The sequence below is a fragment of the Pipra filicauda genome, unplaced genomic scaffold, assembly GCF_003945595.2.
Source record: "Pipra filicauda isolate LSUMZ 115617 unplaced genomic scaffold, ASM394559v2 scaffold52_size3558583_pilon, whole genome shotgun sequence".
NCBI classification, from domain to species: domain Eukaryota; kingdom Metazoa; phylum Chordata; class Aves; order Passeriformes; family Pipridae; genus Pipra; species Pipra filicauda.
In genome coordinates this window covers 929,551-947,535 of record NW_024104676.1, presented here as the reverse complement: position 1 = coordinate 947,535, position 17,985 = coordinate 929,551, and the positions used below count along the sequence as shown (strand labels likewise).

The 17,985-nt window shown below is 40.8% G+C and overlaps 1 protein-coding gene across 2 annotated transcripts in view; it reads right to left on the bottom strand.

Moving 5' to 3' along the window:
• The window catches only part of LDLRAD4 (low density lipoprotein receptor class A domain containing 4), a 279,863-nt gene extending 264,577 nt beyond the window's left edge, over positions 1-15,286 (bottom strand). The window contains exon 1 of one of the 2 annotated variants that reach the window (XM_027742939.2): positions 15,222-15,286. The gene's annotated coding sequence lies outside the window, so the exon portion shown is untranslated. The remainder of the gene's footprint in view (positions 1-15,221) is intronic. The other variant, XM_027742938.2, reaches the window with a different exon arrangement.
• Positions 15,287-17,985: the final 2,699 nt, after the last annotated feature.

Below are 17,985 nucleotides of genomic sequence, written 5' to 3'. Positions count from 1 at the left end.
TGAATAACATCACTTATTTTTTTATTTAACATTAGCAGATAAAACAATGTTTTCAGACAGGTATTTACACAAAGAATTGCTCAATAATTATTCTTAATTGCAAAAAATGAAAAAAAAAATATTTCACGGCCAGCTCTTTGCAGGAGCATTTGACACTACAAAGGGAATACAGAGTTCACAGCATAGGCACAAAACCAGTACAAAGGAGACTGCATAATGGTACTTGTGCCACTTTAATCAAACTCTAATTAATCTGATGGTTTTACATTCTGACACAGTTTTGGTAAACACAGACATACGTAATTACAACATGATATGTTTATCCAGCGGCATATAAGGTTTTGACTGTAAAAGTGACATTCACAAAACAAATGCACCCTGTAGCATGTAATTTACTTTAATATGAAAAACCTCGAACAAAAAAATTATACTGTGCCAGCAATCAGACAGCTAAAAAGAAATGTAAAAGGTGGCTAATTGCTTTGGCAGACCTAAATAGCAGGTACGTGTTTTGGTATCGTTTACCATTTCTAGTGCATCAGGCTTTGATGTGATAACTCATTATAGGCTGTTCCACTACCGAAGCACATTATGTCCATCCACAGGACATTGTGTCCATCCTTAATTGTGTATTCAACATTTAGCCTCCAATGATCAATGTTGAAATGAGCCTGTTGGCTTTTACAGCATTCAGGCCTATCATATGTTCAAGCTTTCAAGGCAAAAGTCAAAGACACTCTTTTTCACTTATTTTCTATGCTTTTTTCTTTGAATTTAAGTAGCATAAAGGCTATAACACAAAATAGTGCCAAACAGAAATCACTCAGCATAAGGACTTTCCCAAGTCAAATATCATATATCTCTTTTTTAACCCTATTCTGAGTATCCAAAGACAAGGACTTAAAACTAGGACTGTGAGATCCAAGCAATAAGCACTGCAGAAATTTTTCCAGGAAGATGTACCACCCTCCTGCATCCCCTTTATTTTTTATCGTTATGTGTTAAAACGCTATCTTAGTATACGTAAATTAAATCGGACAAGACAGTCCAGTTTTATGTTTATTTCTTCAGTAGATGTGAAGCACATAATCTTCTTTTGTAAGACAGCACTTCTGTATCACTGGACAGGAACATATAACAACAAGAAAAACATACTCATCCACACATATGAAGTGCTGGAAGAAGGAAAACACTTGCTAGTGGGACAAAGAACTGACATAGCCAGTGCTACACACTTACTTGAGAAGCAAAACCTCATTTGGTTTACTATTAGCCTCAATTATAAGTGAACAGAAACATAAAGCGGGTTCAAAATGATTCTGTATAAATCTCCTTCCATTGGTAGGAAGTGTTAAACTACATAGGATTAGCACCAGGTAAAAAGGACTGGGAAATCAGCAGTAGGAGATTAAAAAAAAATAATTAAGGTCTTGCACAATATCTGTACATGTAAGAAATGAAGGAGATTAATATTGCTAGCTGTCAAGTCAGACAAAAGATATCCAGCAGCTGAGATCAACCACGAAGATGCTCCATCCTCTTCTATACATTAATATATTCTCTTACATAGTAAAAAAAATACAAAGAGAATGAAGCAACAGAACAGAATGAAGCTTCAAAACAACAGAGGTTTTGCAATCTCCCTAATCAAGTTCCAAATTTACAATGGAAATGGAAAGAAAGTAAAGGAACTTTTAAAAACCCAAAACAAATAAATGTAATTAAATAATAAAAAGCAAATCTCCCAAACAAGAAGTTATCGGTTCTTGTCAGAAATACTCCTGCGGATCCGTTTTCCACCAGAAAATGCAATGCATCAAAACAGAAATATTTGCTGCAAATTACCCTTTTGATGACACCAATAATAAAATAAAAACTGAAAAGATTGAAATTTTACAATATTTCATAGCTGTATGACTTCCAATCATTTTTTTAATTTTATTTTGCATGATATCATACAAGACTAAAGACCAATGCAAACGTAATTTTTGTGGAAAAGTACAAAGATGATGTTTTCGTTGTGTTTTAAAACAATCAAGTTTTGATCCTGTAAGTCTTCCAGTAAGATGTAAAATTCCTTTCTCTCCAAAAGCTTACTCAAAGTTATTTGGATCCATCAGAGTTACCTCTGAGAAGACTTCTATATTTTTATAAGGTGATGCGGAAAGATGCTTCGCTTTTATTTTATTTAACAAGTAGTCCTCTGACAAAAGTAATACAAAAAAATATACATAAATTCATATCAGTGAAGAATTGTCATCTCTTTCCCTTCTCAAAAGGTAAACAGCAACATTCTTTACCAATTATCTAGAACACCTCAAGGAAATAAAAAGTGTTGCTTACTTTAAACACATGCAAGAGTTTTCAGATACTCATGAGATGGTCACTCTCTCCCACTTGCAACTAGAGTTTGTGTCAACTTTGCTCTTTTTTGGCATTTACTTAGTATCTTTAAAATTAAGATTCTCTTTATTCATACTTTAATTTCTTCTACTTGACTTTTACTGCACTTCTGCCCAAACACAAGCAATTCAAAACATATGAAAACAATTGAGTTTCGAATATTAAGATCTAAATAACAATTTCTAGATTTAAAAGTATTTCTTCAGAAAAGCCTTAGTCCTATTACTGCAGGTTGGACAAGAACTCCAGAAGGTTTCTTCTGACCTGAATTATTCTACAACTCTCTTTGTAGCATTAGAAGATGAAGAAAGAGTGAGTACAGTTCACCTCTTCAATCTCTGTGCTCCTCCATGGAATTGTCCTGATTTTACTTTCACCTACTTTTTCAGTTTAGAACTGCTATTATGCTCACAGGAAAAAAAAAAAAAAAAAAAAAAAAAAAAAAAAGAAAAAAAAAAGTTTTACACCTGTAAGAAGAGAGGCCTCTAGTGTACAGCCAAGAAAGTAAATTTTTTTCTGTGCCTTATTTAGGATCTGTTTCTCAGCCTTATTTAGGACTGGCATTGACTATCATTTTTTTTCCCCCTTGAAGTTCACTAAGTATTTGTATCCATGCCTGCTATTTTTTAAACAACATCTGTCAGGTAAAATTTACCAAACTCAGTAGGTAGCACCATGTTGGCCTCAATCACACAAACAGCCGTATCCAGAAAAGGCTGCGACGGTCTCTCTATTCCCACTGAAATCAATGTGAAGCTGAATGTAAACTCTCTTACAAGACATGGATGAAGATTTACTGATGGATCTGATTCTAGAGTGGTCTGAATAAATATATGCATTTTTCCACAATAAATTCACCAGATTGCCTCAACGCAGGTTAATATAATTGCTATTAACATAAAACATTTTTTTCATCTAAATTTGCACTTCTCCTGTTGTTTTGTTCCCTTCTCAACTCAACTCTGACTCATAGACAGATTAGAAATCAGATCAGACTAGAGTTTGCAACGGTAACTCAGTCTCTTTGGACTACAAAAAAAAAATGAAACAGTAGGATAGTGTCTGGAAAAATCAGGAATCAATGACAGTCAGCGTTAATGTGCTCTATTGTACCACAGTAAGAATGCAGAGTATCTGAAGTTTACAGAGCTGGTCTTCCCACAGTATATTTCGAGCACAATTCCCAGAGCTCTGACTTTGTGGGGTCAGCTGAGAATACAAATATCTAGAACGTATATGTTGAAGACTGTAAACCCCTTTATCTTGAACAAACGTTTCTGTTAAAGTCACCAAGTGAAATAATCACCCGGTTTATTCTGTGTAGCTGGGCAAAATGTTTACTATGACAATTCCAGCTCTGACCGCTGCAGGAGGAAATCCTCGCACAGCTCCGTGTGCTAAAATAATACCCTAAAGTAGTAGCAGCATGATTGGATTTCTACACGCGTCGAAGGTCACCCGGGCCTCACATCTAGTCTGCTGATCCCTCTGCCACCAGACACCTGCACTGCATGGGCTCCCCACACAGGAAGGCTGGAGCCATCTCCTAATAATGTGCTCATTCGGAATTTGAGAGTGCAACATCCTGAGGTAGATAAATAGATAAAATCCATCAAGCCACAAACTTCCTGACATTCTCCAGAATGGGCAGGGGTTTTTTTTCCAGAGTACGGAGGTTTTGGTTATAATTTGGACAGGGAGGAAAGCTGGAGTCTGCTACGCAGAAACATCTAGTCAAATAAATACGTCATTAAGCTAACTAGCTACAGGATTGTCTAGCAGATGGATGACATCTTGGTTGCTAGTGGAACACTTTTCTATAGCCTTGTTTGAGGCAGACACATATGGCTCTCCCAAGCATTGATGCAAGCTCCCAGATGGACTAGATCATTGCTGACACCTTATTATAAATCCTAGAGATGAAAGAACAGAGCACAATTTTTGAATTACAACACAAGACTCTAAAATATTCAGGCTTCCTAAAAATCAAATTTACAACAGAATATCTTAACTTCTTTATGTTGAAAGAAGCTATTTCTAACCAGGAACAGAAAATAGGGCAAAATGCTGTATCAAGAATGATTAGAAGAGCCTTGAGGAAACTTAAAAGACCAGAAGATCCTTAATGTAAATGTATATCATAACTACATATATGGAGTTACAAATATTACAGCTCTAAGGATGCAAAAAATTATCTGCTGTACAGCTGTTACTGACACCAAAGAGCTTCCATCTGGAATTTCTTGCTTGGGATGGAAGGGGAAAGGCAAGAAGAGGAAGCCATTTAGACATTACAGATATGTTTGTATCCTAAAGGACTACCCAACAGTTAAAAAAAAAAAAAAAGAGAGAGAGAGACATCCAGCCATAGGAGCAACAGGAAAACTAGCAGAAATATGTGGGAGACTGGGAGATAACAGAACCAGTTGCACACATCATTTGTTTTGGTGTCAGGGATACCTGAGAACATCTCAAGCACATAAGGGTACCATGGCGTATTTTACCCATCAAAGTCAGAAGCAGGAAAAAATACTCTTTTGACACTTTTACACTGTGAAAAGAGACTATCCTTAGCATCCAGTAAGAACTTTACTCTTCAACTCACCCAAATGTAAGACTCAAGCTGCCAGGAAGAGGACTTGATACATATTTTCTCATCTCTAATATCTGCTATACTATCTAAAGCCAGAAAGTTACATCTTTGAGACTATTATAACTCTGTGGCAAAACTTTTCAATTTCAAAACCAAATCAACTCACTGACTCTGGGAATACATCGGGAATTCTCTACATTCATGAGCTGGGGAGATGCTTAAGCTGCTAAAATTTATCTGCCTCTACTGCAATGGCCATAACTTTAACAAGCATGCAAACATCTTGAAAGATTCAGCTAAATGTACAACAGCTAATACAGCATAATTCATTTGTCTCCTATTTTTTTAAATGGACAACTGTGCTTTCAGTATCTTCAACCATAAAATAATTTCAATGTATTGAAATCAGATTTTCAAGTTTTCCTTCACAGCTTTTTAGTATGGCTTTTATCTTCTTGACCAATTGAAAGTTCAGAAGGTTTTGTTACACGGTGAATACAGTAATCCTTGGATCATCTTATAAAATAGAACATCTATAAATAAAGATACAAGGGTAGCCTTTTCCTAATCTCTACCTCCATCACAACATGGAGCTCAAGAGGAATGTCCAGGAAAAGTCTCAATTTTGTAAGGGTCACTTACAAAAGGGTGTAGGTAGAACAGAATTTCCCCCTATGTATACTGCATCTGCAACTACTTCAACTGGACAGTTCCCCTTCTGTGCAACAAAACTCCCTCTGGGAGGCAAGTTCAGCTGGACAAAACAGAAAAACAGATAACACCTATCTCCCCTCTTTCTCAGAACCCTGAAGAATATATGTTTCATTTTTCATTTTTATGTGTTGGCACATAAAAGCTTCAGGATATTCTTTCCTTTATGTAAGTCTTCCTATGCAAGACACAGGGAACTGCAACTTGCAAACCTCTGTGGTCAGGGCTGACATGACAAAGGGTAAATCAAAGACCTCAGGCAACAGAAGTTTGGTTTCCCTCATCAGATGAACTTCAGATTGAAAAAAAAAAAGGGGGGAGATATTAATTGGCATCCACAAAAGCATAATAAAACAAAGCTCTGACTAGAACCAGACGTTTCTGGGCTGCAAGATATTCTCCAATATTATTATTCTGTCTCAAAACAGACAAACCCCATAAAACTCCTAATTTCCTAGGAACTGAAGGCTTCAATTTTACAACTGTCAAATAGAATGTATTTTTTTCTTAGTTTTAATCTTTAAAAGACCAACAGTTTCAAATGGTAGATATAAAGGATCACTTCAGGTCCCCAAATATGAGGTGAGCCCACATGGCTTTCTTTCTTCAGCCCTTGACTTTGCAGCAGATTTCTCTTGCAGGCTATCCAATGAAACCACATGTTTCTAGAATCATAGCATCCCTGGTCACAAAGTGGGATCCTTGGCAGTTTAGCTCTATGACAGGAACCCTGAAAACACCAGGCCTCTGGCCAAACAAAGTGTACCAGGAATCAAAGAGAGGTTGTGTCTTATTTTGATTTCAAAGCTTGCCAGATCTAAAATATTTGCAAAGAAACATCCCAATTTCAATGAACTGCCATTTTCTGAATAAATTACGTTCACTTGAAAGTTTGCAATTAGCTCCATCCAAAATGCCTCTTAATGGTAGCATCATGAAAACTGATCAATAACAAGTGACATGGAGGAAACTTGTGATAAATCAAGTACAGTATAAAACCCTGAAGTTACAGCATGGTAAACATCTATGTCAAAAGCTTCTCATTCATTCACAGATGGGTTTAGATCACTGTAATTTAACTTATGTTATAAATTATGTTCTCCATCAGATGCAAAATGACCTTTGATTGATTCAAGCTAAATATATAAGGCTGTTCTATATTCAACAGAGCATTCACACACAAGTTTAACATACTTTAACATATACATCCTGAATCAACACTTCAAATGATTTGCTCTGGTGTCTCCATGCAGACATGATTAAAGGCTTTTATCTCCAATCCCTAATAATACCCAGGGGAAAATGGAATGGGAAAAGGCAGAATCTGTTGTTGGTGCATATTCAACTGAAGAGAGAACTCAACATTTCAAAAGACACTTTCAGAATACCAAACACACCTAACTCCCACTCTACAAACTATAGAGGCCTTCTTATTCCTCTCTGTACTTCTTTTAATTCCTTTTGGTCTGCTATGCTTTTAGGTAATTTCAAACAAAACTAAGAATCATTAACCAAACACTTTAGAACTCATGACTATGCATTATCAGCAATAACACACATCAGCACTGTGATATTTCTGTCTTGAAATTTACCTACTTGCCCAGCCACCATCCATGAGAAAAAGGAGACCAGTCTACATAGATTATTGGCACCTTTTGCTGTAGGAAATTTACATTATTGCAGCTGTTTTCATCAAAAGGCTGCAAAGATCATTAGAACAGAACAGTGATTTTCACCTACAGCTGCGAGTTATCCTCATCTCTGTAGTAACTGCAGGTGAAGAGAGGTTTATCTTTAGGCAACTAAAGAGAGGTTTATCTCCCTAATCCTTGGTACATTAATCCCTACACTAAAAAGTTATACCACTGTTGTTATCAATCTAATAAGGCACCGTAAGTATAAAAATATCTGTAGAATGCTTTTATGATAAAGCTTTGCCATAAGGTGCTAAGTAGAACAGGTCAGATAAAGCACACATTTGACAAACACTGGCAGTATTTTTGTTCAACAGATGGCAGCTTTTTTTTAAAAAAAATTATTATTATAAACTATGTAAAAGCAGACACCAAATAGTACCTGTAATCAACATTATACAAGCTGCTTTAATTGGATAGATGGATCACATGTTAGAGGCTTCTCAATTAAATGAGAATAACTCATACTTTAGGATATTTTAAGTGAAAATGGGGTACTTGCAAGAAGTTTATCTCAAATGACCTGTTTCTAGAAATGTGCTAGGAAGGTTATTAAAACAGTGAGAGGAATGTGAGAGGGTCAAAAAAACCCAGAAAACATCCATGTTGGAAATATTCATAGAACCTCCTTCCTCTTCACTTCCAGTACCCATGTAAGTTTGGTGAGGAATTATAGTCAATGCAAACCTTTTGTAAAACAAAACAACTACACAGTGGCACTGGCCAACAGAGGCTATCAGTTAGCCCAAGTCTAGCTTTATATGACCAGGTGCAATCTTTAATTTAGGAGTACTGAATCTTATCTGCATGCATTTCTACAAACGTTCCATTTAATTTTGCTTAGCACTAGTTAGGCAAAACCTACAAAACCAGTCAACCCTTGAGATGAAATTGTAATGGAAGAACACACACCAACTGGATATTTCACAGAAGATGCCATTGCAACAGCTATGGAGATTAGGTTAGGTTACTTATAAGTGTTCCTCACGTTTTCTCTCCCACACCTTCTGCTGCGCTCCTTAACTCTGACCCATAGGGCAGAAGTCAGGCAACTCACTTTGTCTTACAAAAATCCCAAGCAAACCATGGCAAACATCCAGTTGACATTCTATATAATACAGTCCAAAATACGTTCCACAAATTAGCCTCACTTGACTCAATGACTAATGGTTAAGCAAAAGCAGAAAATGAAGCAATACTATTTACACCCAACAATTTAAGAAACACTGTTACATTTAGGCAATTACATATACTAAATACATCCCTACTAGATACAGGACTAACAAATCCATATTAATTCTTGCTTCATGTGTCATTAACACCTAATGGAATGTTTAAAGGTGTTTACAAGTCCAAAGTAATAATGGATCACTCTTAATTAATGCACAGTAAAAATTTCATGAAAGTCTCAGTGGAAGAAGGCGGTTGTTAAAGAGATTGCTTCATATCTCAGTCACAGACTGCCCCCTCCTTTCCCTCTATGAAACGAAGAACAAGTAGGTTACAGGTGTGAGAAACCAAAATAATAGGCTCAGCCACACAACATAAAGAGGTAATTAAAAAAGAATCACACATTTTCCTTCCAATAATCTTTGAAATCAAGAAGAGTGCATCTTGTGTTTAAAAAACAGAGTACTGTTTGAAGATGCTTGCAAGTACTGGTGCTGAAAATTAAAGACAAAACACAGTAGCCTTATACTGGCATATGCTAGATAATACTAGGCATATGAGTCAACACTTATTTTAGAATTCTGAGTAAATTTCAGGGTTTATCCAGAAGAAAACACTGTTTTCTAGTCTCTTATCAATGTGGGAGAGATTCTAGAACTTATTTTATTACGCATTAACATTTGTTCCTAACAGAAACTAAAAGAATTTTGTATCGTCCTCTAAAATCATGACTTAAATACCCTCAGTGATCAAAGGTTATGACAGAATCATACAAACTTCAAGATATTTATCATACAAACATGCAAAAAAGCACATCTTCCTCAAAGGTCAGTGCATCTGTTACAATTTAAGAACAAAGGAACTAAATGAAACACTGAATTCAAAAAGAATTGAAATCTCCAAACTCATCTCTTACAGGCAATACGCGTTCACTATCATGACTACCTTTTTTCAGAAGCAGATTTCTTCTCAGTTTTCAACAAAAAAGGTGTTTAGCATGGAAGAAATCAAGAACACTAGGAGATGGAAACACAATCACATTCCTACAGACACTTCATCAACTCACTCCATTCTCATGTGCAGCATTTGAGCAGTGCATCTTTTCTACACAATACTGTCCTGCCTTTCAGAACTAATCCTAAACACATGCTAATTTAGAAAAGTGGGTACACAGTCTACCACTCTCATCATTTGTTTTCCCTGTCCTATAGACAGTCAGGAGTCAACGTCTACACAGGTAAAACTTTGCAAAGATCCCCATGCAACTGGCAAAATACACTTGTCCTTTTATCCACCGCAACCAGCACTGAAGTCCAACGACTAATATTTTCATTTTTCAACTCACCTTAATGAAACCAAACAAAATCAAATAGGAGCATCTGGGTTTCAGTTTAGTACTACCCAACAGTACTCATCAAGTACTCACCACTATTCTAGTGAATAAAATTTCTCTAGAGAGGAAGAGTTTTCCAAAATGGTAAAACACACAACTGAAACCTGTACTGAAAAGCAAGTACTAAGCATACACGTTTCCAAATTCAGTCATGTGCAAAAAAACTATTAGAATTATTTTGGATTTAAAAAATATTTTCAGGCGTGCCTACCAACCAAATGTCTATTTATAAATTTGTCTACAGAGGACCCATGTTTTTTTGGCTCGAAGAGACTAAAGCCTGGGGAAAATGCTGAAAAATGTTCGTCCCTTAAAATTCTGAAATAATGTTCAGTTCAGAATACAACTAAGTTTGCTCAGTCAGATTCAACCTCTAAGACTAAACATCTAATTCAACACAAACCAATATATTCTGGTTTTAGTGGCCCCATCTTGGTGTGTGACTGATTCTTGTAACAGTTATCTAGCCATCAGAGAATCTATTACACCTGCAATTCTACTTAACATGTACTAAAACATAAGCACAAGGTCATCAGGCAGAGCCCACACCACAGGTTTACACTGAGCAAAAGTGTTATAGCAGCAGTGGTTTATTTATCCCTGCCATGTAACTTTAACAGCCTTTCTGTGTGGATTCTGGCAACCAGTGACTTCCATTGTTCCCCAAACTGTCTAACAACGTTTTCAAATACTTTTCAGTTTTAGCAGATAATAAAGCACAAGACCACTATCATTGCCCGTCCTCTTTGATGCTCTCCTCCAAAACTAACCCCCCAAACTCATAAACTGCTTTCCTAATAAAACTGTATGAGAACACAGCTCCCTCAATTTGAAGGACACAGACTCCTGCCCCCAGTGAGTTTTCAAAATCCTGTGGGGTAAGGATTTCTGACTAGTTTCTCTGCAAAATGCAGACATTAAAAATAAATTATGGGTGTGGATATGCTGCCTTCCCAGCCCTCTCCCCACCACATGCACTTCCACCCCCAGCTTCTTCGCTAGTTTTCATGCAGATTTGTGCCAGACTTTCGGCATCCTCATTAAGTGGTGTTTGGCAACCTGCCTAAGTTTTAGTGGGTTCTGGGAATGCCAATATATTAACCAGAGGACTTTTTGCATACCCTAGAGAGATTTTATTCTAGAAAAGTCAACCATTTGGCACAAAGAAAACTTACTTCCAATCTAGAAAAGCTCTCCATTGGCAATAAGAAGAAAAAACGCATTTAGATTGTTCTTAATTTCTGTCTCCTACCTGAAAGAAAAGTTTGATGTAGAGCAAGATCATTCGAACACAGTTTAAAAGGTCAGAGTGTTGTCTGTAGTAGGATTTTAGAGAAAAGAACAGCAGATATGAAAAACACAGACACGGTACAACATCAAGAAAATGATTCATTTTCAGTCCCTTGTCTCTTGTGACCAAAATAATTTTAATCAGAAAGATTAAATTTACCCATTATTACGCTGAGTGATAATGAATGATGATATGGGTGCTTGAAAATTTCCACTGCTTAACTAAACAATGAGAAAAAGCATTTAGTAAAATGCATCTACATTCAGCACATTCCAAATATGCTAAATCAAGGCATACGCTACTGAAACGCATATATTAAATAAATATAGATGACGAATATGGAGACATTTTGCCAGCATGAAATACAGAACACACTGTAATGTTGTGCTCACTCTTATTCACCTGCAAGCATTCTTTCTACTGCTCTCCCCTTACAGTAACTATTATTCAACTGACTGTCTCAGAAATCAGCAAATAAAACTCCTCTGTGAAAGAAAGAAATCAAGTTTATTTTTCAAATATGAGGTTCAGAAGGAGACAATAGAAAAAAAATAAAGGTCCACAGCTTTCCTTCACTGGAATATTCTGCTCATGCAGCACACAGAGAAATTTAAAGTACACTGGACAAATGTGTCATTTCAAGGCTGTTTCTGCAGGTTTCTACATCCAGAGAATCCAATCCTCTTCAAGAACTTATTCAGGTAATCTGTTATCATATAGATATCACTATCCATTGTTACTATAAATTGCTTCAAATCTTTACTTCAAACTCATCATCTTTGTGCAAAAAATTGCTGACTTCCTGATACCAGCTCCAAAACACCATGATCCTTTTATAATGACCAGTTAGCATCAGAGATTCAGCAAGAATCAATTAAAAATCAATTCCATTTAAATGTTTTAGTGTACTAAGATTATGTTTGGTGTGAAAGAAATTTTTAGCTATCTAGGCTGCCTTTGCTTAGATATCAACCTTCTGGGCAAGACGGCTATTCTTAAAAATAGCTGTCAACTGAGAAAAGAAAATGTATATGTATGAATCATTTCACTACAGGGTTGGATTCCCAGCAAGTGATGCACCACTGTTCTGGCATCAGTGCCTTTAACGAGCAGCTGATACTAGCTTGGTGCCATTGAAGAATTTCACGGTTACCACAGAACCAATCTGCAGAAAAATTCATCTCTAAACTCCTAGAAGTATCTGCATTGCCGTAACTGGCAATTCACTTGCAGGGAGCTGTTTTGAACCATTAGGAACTAGATAGAAAAAAAACTTTTCCAAGACCACTCACAAGTTGAATGCAACAACCATGACTCCTGATGCAAGAGCTGTTGGACAGACATCCACTTTTTAACACTTCATTTCTCTCAGAGATTACATTAAATTACTTCCAAGGTACTTCTCTATTATTTCAATAATCATTTACTTCTCTCCGGCACATGATATCCTGAAAGTATTCCAAATTATTTCAGATGGTGTCACTTGACATGCAATTATTCCTTGTCAGAAGGGTAGTAGCCACTAGACAGAGTATTGCAGTGCAGATGTGAAAAAGAGAAGTAAATTTTGGTCAAGAAAATCAGAAAACTTCTCTTCCCCTCCTCCCCCCCCCCAAAAGTACACCTTCAATGCAGAAAAAACTAACAACTCATCTTTTCAAGTCTCTCACCTTAATGTCCTATGCAAATACCATTTTACCTACTTAAAAATAACAAAGGGACAGGTTAGTTCTAAATTCTTAGGTTAAGCTACTCCTTAATAGTTTTAGTCTTATCAAACTTAATGCAACTGTGCCTCAGTCTTGAATCTCGATTTCCTTCTACTTCCACAAGTTTTCTTGTAACAAGTCTAAGACGATGAAGACTGAATTCAAACTTCCATCAGTCAAATGCTGCCTAGTTCCTGCAATGTTTCAGTTAACAAAAAACAATGGTCTGATATATACTGTCTCACATTGTTCACTCATTCTGCGTTACACACTGATCACCATTTAGGCCCCAGCTGGAACCTGAATTTACTGGAGAATATTGACATGCCTTATGTGTATGCGACTATGATCTTCACATACTCGAGTGGGAACTAAATATACTGCTATAAACACAGATTACATAAAAACATGCATTTCTGCTTCCATACATAACTCCATATAGTTGACACATTCCAATTTGATTTCTCCTCATGCTGGTCACTTTATGTATCACAGTAACTTAATACCTGGTGCTAAAACACCAGTACAGATATAGATGTATCATCACTATCTCAGCTAATGTGGATGAGGGGAGGCTGATTAGGCTGCTTCCCACTAGTGCACTGGTTTTCCAGCAAAACTTACCCTTACAGTCACAAAGCCATAATATTTAGTGGAACCAAACACGTGTGCACCACACGCAGTAATTTAATTCTACTCAACAGTGCATCATATGTTATTCCAACAACTCTGGATCACTGCAGAAAAAAGAATAGATTTCCCAAAACATTATCTTAGAAATGAAATTGGAAGGTAGAATAGAAGTTTTGTCTAACCAATATATCCAGGTGTTGAAGGACCAGCAAGGAACATTGCTCATACTTACGCAGCATCTATGTTCTTACCTCACCTATGACTACCAGTAATTGCCCCTCAGGCTTTCTTACTGGCAAAAACTCCCTTCCTTTTTGGCTAGTCTCAGATGTACAATGCTGTAGACATTTCACTCCATGCGCTACATGATGCACCTTTCCAGTCCACAAACATTTTAATGCAGTCATTTTTTTGTTTGGAAGCACAGACAAACCTCTTAAAGGAACTTTTCATCCTGACGAGAAGATGCCCATGTTTTAGATCAGCAAACTTTTATAACACCAAATGCTATTTCTAACACCGTATGAAATTATTCACCAGACTTCTGCTCTCTTGCACAACCACCATTTGCTATTCCAAAAAGGTTCTGAATCCCACCAAAATCTGTGTCATTCTAGGTGTTAAGATCTCCTAAGAAAACAGAAGTTACTTTTGTATTTTGCCCGTTTTCTATTTGTTCTTTAGTGAACTTAAAGTTAGACAAAACGGTGCGTTTGCCTCTTCAGCAAGCATCAAACCGTAGCCTACGCATAACTACCTACCCACCTACATGACGGAAAACGTGGCACACCATTCAGAAATCTGGGATGTACATATTCAATGCAAACAATGCAGGCAGGCGTCTGATACAGGCAGGCAAAGCTAGACTTCTTATAAACTTTCTTTTTTTAGGGAAAAAAAGGCACTTCATTAAATATAGGTCACTGGTGCGTGAGCCCGGCAGCCGCACTGCTGCTCTGCCTTCCCGTGAAAGTTGCCCACCCGGCGCTGGGCGCGGACCGCGGCTGGGCATCCCCGCCAGGGTCCCCTCTGGAGCCGGGCAGGACCCCCGTTCCCGGGCTCTTCTCGAGCTGCGACACCAGCCCTGCGGCGAGCCGAGCCGAGCGGCCAGACGGAGCTCCAGTATCCACTTCGGAGCAGCCGGAGAGGACGTGCCGCGCACTCCGTGTTCCCCAGCGCCCTGCCCGCCGCCGCGGCTCCGCAGCCCCGCTCGTCTCCGCCTCTCCTGCGGAGCGCCGGAGGTCTCCCCTCCCGGCGGCCGCTCCGGCTGCTCCCCGGGCAAGGCGGAGCAGGACGGCGGCAGCGGGGCTCCCCGGCTGCTCCCCCCCGCTCCCGGGGGTACCTGTCAGCGCTGCCCCTCGCCCCGGCCGGCACCCCCGCCTGCCCCTCCGGTGCCGCGGGGGACGCGCTCAGCCCGGCCCCGGCAGCGGCTCGGGGGGGGCCGGGGCTGCCCCCTCCGCGGCACGGAGGGTGGCCGAGCGCCGCCGGAGCCCCCCGGCAGCCGCCGCCTCGTCCCTCGCCCGCTCCCAGACCTCCAACTCGGGCCTCCCCGCACTTTCTCCGGCACTTTCCGCCGCGGCGCCCCCCGCCCGCCCCCGTCCCCGCCGCGGCGGGCGGCACTCACCTCCCGCCGGCCCCCGCCGCTCGCCCCCGCGACGCGCTGGCCTCCTCCGGAGCGCCTCGCCGCCTCCCCCTGCCTGTCTCCGGCAGCCTCTCTCCCTGCGCTGAGGCTGTGCCTGCCTCCAACTCATCCCCAGCCTCTCCTCCTCCTCCCCCCGCCCTGCCCGCCCCGCTGGCTGCCGCCTGTCTGCAGCGAGTCTGGCTCCGGCGGGCGGGCGGGCGCGGGGGCCGCCGGCGGGGGGGCGGGAGGCGGGGGGGAGGGGAGGCGGCGCTCCCGCCCGGCCCCGCAGCCCACACTGACACCTGCCGGGCGGATGTGCTTCGGCTCCGGCACCGGGCCCCGACGGCGACGGGGGGCGCACGAAATTCCGGCGGGGACTCTCCTTCGAGGAGAGAAATTGAGCGAGGTTCAACAAGGACAAGCGTAGGGTACTGAATCGGGGGAGGAAGAACCCCAGGTACCAGTACGGGTTGGGGGCTGACCTACTAGACAGCAGCTCTGCAGAGAAGGATCTGGGAGTCTTAGTGGATGACAAGTTGACCCTGAGCCAGCAGTGTGCCCTTGTGGGGAGGAGGGCCAATAGTATCCTGGGGTGCTTTGGGAATAGTGTGGTCAGCAGGTCAAGGAGGGTGATCCCCCCTCTACTCGGCTCTAGTGAGGCCACATCTGGAGTACTGTGTCCAGTTCTGGGCAAGAAAGACAAGGAGCTACTGGAGAGGGTCCAGCAGAGGGCCACAAAGATGATGAGGGGTCTGGAGCATCTCTCTCATGAGGAGAGACTGAGAGACCTGGGCCTGTTTAGTCCAGAGAAGAAAAGACTGAGAAGGGATCTCATTATATATATAAATATAAAAATACCTCAAAGGCAGGTGCCAAGAGGATGGTGCCAGACTCTTTTTGGTCGTGCCCAGTGACAGGATGACAAACAATGGCCATAAACTAAAACAGAAATAGTTCCACCTTAAAGAATTTCTTTACATTGAAGGTGGCAGAGCACTGGAACAGGCTGCCCAGGGAGGTCATGGAGTCTCCCTCTCTGGAGTCACTGAAAACCCACCTGGAGGCAATTCTGTGTCACCTGCTCTAGGGGACCTTGTCTTGTCAGGGGGGTCGGACCAGATGATCTCAAGAGATCCCTTTCAGCCATAACGATTCTGTGAATCTGATTCTGTGCGCTGCTGGAATTGCTTCGGGAACAGCGCCACTCCTGCCACACTGGCTCCCAGCCAGGCATTGGGCACGCAGAGAGGGCACAGGCCATGAGGAACTCCTGGCAAGGGGGAAGCCGCCAGCCCACCCAGTCCCCACGAGGTAGCCCCACCACCCACCCACCAGTCCACCAGGCAGTCCCTGCCTCCGCACCTCTGTAAAGGTCAGGACTAGTGCGGGAAGGGGGGAGCAAAAAAAGTACACTTTGTCCCGTGCAGAACAAGAAATTTTTTGACATTTCAAAAAATGTTGCAAGACAGGAAAACCCAGTTCATGTCACAGCCCAGCAGGCACGAACCCAAGGCAGCTTCTGCCCTGCCTGTGTTCACTTGCAGGTCCTGTCCATCTCAGACTCTGTAACGCAGCCCTGCATAGAGCCATCAAGCATTCCGTAGCCCTTGACCTCCCCCCTCTTCCTGTTAATATCCTTTGGGATGCAGGGCTGTGGTATGGATCATCCAGTAAAAAGGCCACCTTAATCTCAGTTATGTCAAGCCACTTGGGAACAAGTGTAACAACTAAAGTTGCGATTACATGCAATATTTACACACAGAATTCTCACAGAAAAAAAAATCCCTATTTCTGGGAGCACTGGAACAGATTAACAGATTGCCTAGAGAGGTTGTGGAGTCTCCCTCACTGGAGATGCTCGAGAACCATCTGGACACAATCCTCTGCAATGTGCTCTGGGATGACCCTGCTTGAGCAGGGAGGTTGGGCAGGATGACCCACTGTAGTCCCAGCCTGACCCATTCTGTGATTTCTGCTGATTTAGACCACCAGCCGCAGTCCACATTCCCATCCATGATGCACTCTGAAGACTTTTCCCTTCCCAGTTATACCTGTAACCCTAAGAATGAAGAGGAGAAATAGCAGGGACAAGCGAACACGAAGAACTGTAAAGGTTGCTAACTTTAAGCAGGTGCATGTTTGACTCAAATGTGCTTGTTTCCCTGCTTGCCTCACCTCGCCCTAGTTGCAAGTTGGAAGGAAGATGTAAGTCTGCTTGAAGGAGCCAGGAATCTGCCAACCCAGAATTCAGAGCACCAAGCTATGAAGATCACGGAGGTGATGGCCTGTGGTTCATGCTGCAAGTCACCATATGTGACTGGAAATGGGGAACTACCAGAGTAGTTTCAAAACAGAGAAACAGTCAGATCAGCAGTGAAAGACAAATTTAGCAAACGTATTTTGGATTAAGACACAAGGAGCCAAAGGAACATCAAACACTACAGAAAGGAGGAGCTTCCAGTAATATGGATAATATACTGAAGCTATTTGTCCTGAATGTTACAAAAATCATCAAAAGATCACAGGGTTAATCCACAACTGGGTATTTATAACATTTATTTATAGTCTAGCAAATTGAGAGAACCTTGATTTCAAATTTGCTCTGTAGTAACCCATCAAGAGTCAAGTGCTCCATTTGCAAGAGTGCCCTGGTAATCTGTATATGCTTCACAACAAATGGGTCTGACATGCTTCAGCTGTGTTCCCTTCAATGACTTCTCAAGGAAGACCAGAATTCATTCACTTCTGCCAAGAGAGTCTTGTCATG